Source organism: Anticarsia gemmatalis, unplaced genomic scaffold, assembly GCF_050436995.1.
Source record: "Anticarsia gemmatalis isolate Benzon Research Colony breed Stoneville strain unplaced genomic scaffold, ilAntGemm2 primary ctg00000049.1, whole genome shotgun sequence".
Classification (NCBI taxonomy): domain Eukaryota; kingdom Metazoa; phylum Arthropoda; class Insecta; order Lepidoptera; family Erebidae; genus Anticarsia; species Anticarsia gemmatalis.
In genome coordinates this window covers 197,501-202,500 of record NW_027466806.1, presented here as the reverse complement: position 1 = coordinate 202,500, position 5,000 = coordinate 197,501, and the positions used below count along the sequence as shown (strand labels likewise).

The following is a 5,000-nucleotide window of genomic DNA, read 5'->3' as shown; positions in this document are numbered from 1 at the left end:
TCTCAAGCAACCCGACTCTAAGGAGAGTCCCTCTCGCCACGGTCCTCCGTCGCTACGGGCCTGGCACCCTCTGCGGGAAAACGGCCCCGTTCAAGACGAACTTGGACAGGAGCGACCGCGACGAGAAAGCGGAACCTCCCGAACACCACATCTCCCGCCGCCTGAACAACGGCGGGATTCAGTGCTGGGCTTCTTTCCTGTTCGCTCGCCGCTACTAAGGAAATCCTAGTTAGTTTCTTTTCCTCCGCTTACTAATATGCTTAAATTCGGCGGGTGATCCTCCCTGATCTGAGGCCAACGATAAAAAAATGAGGCAGACGCGATATCCGTCAGCGTTACGACGACGCAACCGTCCCGGAGGAACGACGACGGCGTCGATGCGCTCTTCGGACGTCGAGTCCGCCTACTGTGTGTATTGCGCGAAGATCGCGACGATATTAAATCACTCACGACACATAACACGGTGCGTGCGTACACACACGCTCAACCCTCTCTATACATACACCGCCATGCGGCAAAAGTATTTCGAAGAGTCGAGCGCGCCGCTAGCGTATATGTGCGCGATATGAGATATTTCGCATATCATGCACTGTCCGCAGGCGGCACACCGCCGGTCGTTCGACAACGTTTGTGTAAACGTCGTCGCATGATCATCATCACAATCGACACGTGTGTGGTTCATCGTTGATATTTAAACGGACATTGGGACGAGGACTATTAGTCGACGTCACAATGAACCGTCATGTGCGCCCCCGTAAGGGCGCAATGTGGCATTTGTATTTTATACAGCCGGCCCTCAGACAGGAGTGGTCCTGGATGTGTCTCCACGGACCGCAATGTGCGTTCGAAATGTCGATGTTCAAATGTGTCCTGCAGTTCACACTATGACGCGCAGTTAACTGCGTTCTTCATCGACCCGCGAGCCAAGTGATCCACCGTCCAGGGTAATAGTTTTTACACCACTACCGCATGGATAATATTGTGTGTGTTAAATGTTACAAGTTACAAATGTTACATATGTATGTACATACATATATTATGTTTGTGGTATAACGATACACGACACACGATACAAGCGCGCCTACCGCAACAATGACGCTCTCGCGTGTTCTCGTTATGTGCGTTCGATTGACGAGCGCTCTCGTCGAGGTATCAACTCGTGGTAGCGGATTTGTATACCAGTCTACGTTGAAGTTACGACGAGCGCGACGCGAGATACGTTCGTCGGGTGGCGGCGCGAGATGCGCCACCCACCGTCGAACAGAGTCTCTTTTTTGAGTTTTGGGTGTTTAGGATATATAAATATTATCATCACCATCATCGTCCATCATCGTTCATCGTGTGTGTTGTGTGTGCACAACGACAACAAAAACAGCGCGACGACAACAACGACAACACGTTAATGATCCTTCCGCAGGTTCCCCTACGGAAACCTTGTTACGACTTTTACTTCCTCTAAATGATCAAGTTTGGTCAACTTCCCAGCAACGCCGACGGCCGTGAAGCCACCGCGTGTCGGTCCGAAGACCTCACTAAATCATTCAATCGGTAGTAGCGACGGGCGGTGTGTACAAAGGGCAGGGACGTAATCAACGCGAGCTTATGACTCGCGCTTACTAGGAATTCCTCGTTTATGGGGGATAATTGCAAACCCCAATCCCCAGCACGAAGGAGTTTCAGCGGGTTGCCCGGGCCTCTAGGCCAGGGAGAACATGCTGATTCCTTCAGTGTAGCGCGCGTGCGGCCCAGGACATCTAAGGGCATCACAGACCTGTTATTGCTCAATCTCGTGCGGCTCGAAGCCGCCGGTCCCTCTAAGAAGAATTTTAATACGTCGCCAGTGAGTTGCGTGACGGAGCCACGCACACCTAAATGACGACGCCTATTTAGCAGGCTAGAGTCTCGTTCGTTACCGGAATTAACCAGACAAATCGCTCCACCAACTAAGAACGGCCATGCACCACCACCCACCGAATCAAGAAAGAGCTGTTAATCTGTCAATCCTTCCGGTGTCCGGGCCTGGTGAGATTTCCCGTGTTGAGTCAAATTAAGCCGCAGGCTCCACTCCTGGTGGTGCCCTTCCGTCAATTCCTTTAAGTTTCAGCTTTGCAACCATACTCCCCCCGGAGTCCAAAATCTTTGGTTTCCCGGAAGCTGCCCGCCGAGCCATTGTAGTAACGTCGGCGGATCGCTAGATGACATATTTACGGTTAGAACTAGGGCGGTATCTAATCGCCTTCGAACCTCTAACTTTCGTTCTTGATTGATGAAAACACCTTTGGCAAATGCTTTCGCTGATGTTCGTCTTGCGACGATCCAAGAATTTCACCTCTAACGTCGCAATACGAATGCCCCCAGTTATCCCTATTAATCATTACCTCGGAGTTCTGAAAACCAACAAAATAGAACCGAGATCATATTCTATTATTCCATGCACGAAATATTCAAGCAGCATTTTGAGCCCGCTTTGAGCACTCTAATTTGTTCAAAGTAAAATTGTCGGCCCACCTCGACACTCACCGAAGAGCACCGCGATAGGATTTTGATATTGAACCGGCGTATTACCGCCGGCTCACCGACGATATGCTCCGCAGACGTGTCAGTATCACCGCGGATGCGGTGCACCGACAGCGCGGCGCACAAATGCAACTACGAGCTTTTTAACCGCAACAATTTTAGTATACGCTATTGGAGCTGGAATTACCGCGGCTGCTGGCACCAGACTTGCCCTCCAATTGTTCCTCGTTAAAATATTTAAAGTGTACTCATTCCGATTACGAGGCCTCGTAAGAGTCCCGTATCGTTATTTTTCGTCACTACCTCCCCGTGCCGGGAGTGGGTAATTTGCGCGCCTGCTGCCTTCCTTGGATGTGGTAGCCGTTTCTCAGGCTCCCTCTCCGGAATCGAACCCTGATTCCCCGTTACCCGTGACAACCATGGTAGTCGCAGAAACTACCATCGAAAGTTGATAAGGCAGACATTTGAAAGATGCGTCGCCGGTACTGGACCATGCGATCGGCAAAAGTTATCCAGATTCATCAAAATTAACGACTTCAGACGCGGGGCCCTCCGTCGATTGGTTTTGATCTAATAAAAGCACTCATCCCATCACTGGTCAGAGTTCTGATTGCATGTATTAGCTCTAGAATTACCACAGTTATCCAAGTAACTGAGTAAGATCTAAGGAACCAAAACTGATATATTGAGCCATTCGCGGTATCGCCTTAATACGGCTTGCACTGAGACATGCATGGCTTAATCTTTGAGACAAGCATATAACTACTGGCAGGATCAACCAGGGAGCTATCGAATAGAACACGCGCTCGTAGCGCGCACTCCGTCGATCCCGCGCGTCGACGATCCTAGATCACGCCGACGCGTTACGGGCGAGCTCTGTAAAACGTACACACAACACGCACATGTAAATAAATATTTATATGTAGTGTTGTGCGCACATAGAGAGTTTGGGGTCGCCGACGGGCGAACGTTTGAAACGGTTGTATCTCAAACACGTCAAACGTCCGCTGCCCGCCTGCATTTTCAGGACACACTGACGTGGCCCCAATTGGGAACGTTCGTACCGAGACGCGTTCACATTTTATTTAAAAAAACGTTTAACACAATACGGATGTGAAACAATCACGATTCCGCCCGGTGTCTATAGAGTAATGCCTCGCTAGATAGAGGTGTAAGTATAATTTTTCTCGGGACCGCTTCGATTCTATACGGACTCGTGCATACACAACGGTCCGTCGGCCCACACAGTTAAAGAGATTCATCTATCTCTCTCGTTTTATCCGAGAGAATACGAGAGACGACGAACGACGACGACGACGACGACGACGATAGTCGAGTCGTCCTGTCTGTCTGTAACGACGCGACTTTATTACATATATACATAGGTAGCAAAGTCTAGCGTCGTCTCTTTCTCGTACTCTCTATTATCGAACAAACGAGAGTGATGATAAATATTTATGATAGAGCGGACAACGAATAAGAACGCGTTGTCGCCCTAGCCTGCACAGCGGCGGCGCACGAACGAACGAACGAACGAACGAACGAACGAATGCACACTCACGGACGGTACACGAACGAGAGTCGAGAGAGTGTTTTCTTATAGCAAAGATTTTATTCGTCGCGTCGAAAACACTCCGCCGCGGTCAAGCACATACATCACTCTCTACTCGTGATAATCGTACAACTACTTCGTGTGTGCACATATGTTGCTGTGTAGAGTAGAAACACACATGACAACACTAGCACACAGTCCAATTCGTAGACGATTATAACACATAACACATATATATGCACACCGTTTTTTTTTGTTTTCTTTCGGGGTGCATATATATGTGTTTTTCGTGATGATGCGCGCCCGCCGCCCGTCAACAACACAGAGTCGAGTCGCCGAAGTGAGACAACAAACGACGGAGACTGACTCTATGTTGTGAAACAGCTCTATCTCGCGCTCGCACTCGCCGCCGATCGTCGTTTGTCGTGAAACAAATGACGATCGCACCGCTGTACACATATGTCAAATCGTAGAGTCTGTGTCGTCGGGTTTGCGCGTTTCGCCGTGTGTGTGTACATAATAATATACATATGTGTGTTCGACGAGCAGGATTTTGTTTTTGTCCTGTCGATGACACAATTACCCAGACCTCCGACGCCTCACCCCTCACCCCCCCCCAGGCCAAGAGGGGAGGGGGGAGCGGGGGGGGGGGGGGGGCTTAATTTGCTGAATATAGGAGGGTTTTTTCAGTAGTCGGATCGGCAGGGTATTATTACAGTGATAGCGGGTAGACGGGGAGGGAGAGGGGGAGCAAAGGGGTTCAAGGGGGCGGTGGGTGATTAAGGGGAGGGGAGGGGGGAGGGTAGAGGTAGTGCTATGGTGCGTCATTGTGTGATCGTATATTGATTGCAGGAGGGGGTGCATGCGAGCACCCCCCCCCCCTCCCCGGTCTTATCACCCCCCCCCCTCCCCCTCCCCCGTCGCCGTTCCC

At 50.5% G+C, this 5,000-nt stretch overlaps 3 non-coding genes across 3 annotated transcripts in view; all 3 read right to left on the bottom strand.

The window, feature by feature from the left end:
* The window catches only part of LOC142986924 (large subunit ribosomal RNA), a 3,926-nt gene extending 3,629 nt beyond the window's left edge, over nucleotides 1-297 (bottom strand). Inside the window, exon 1 of the ribosomal RNA XR_012960451.1 lies at nucleotides 1-297. This exon is cut by the window's left edge and continues 3,629 nt beyond it. This is a non-coding gene — a ribosomal RNA (large subunit ribosomal RNA).
* A 493-nt stretch (nucleotides 298-790) lies between these two features.
* LOC142986937 (5.8S ribosomal RNA) lies at nucleotides 791-947 on the bottom strand. The gene has a single exon (XR_012960463.1). It is a non-coding gene; the product is annotated as a 5.8S ribosomal RNA (ribosomal RNA).
* Nucleotides 948-1,400: 453 nt separating this feature from the next.
* Nucleotides 1,401-3,302, bottom strand: LOC142986965 (small subunit ribosomal RNA). The gene has a single exon (XR_012960489.1). It is a non-coding gene; the product is annotated as a small subunit ribosomal RNA (ribosomal RNA).
* Nucleotides 3,303-5,000: the final 1,698 nt, after the last annotated feature.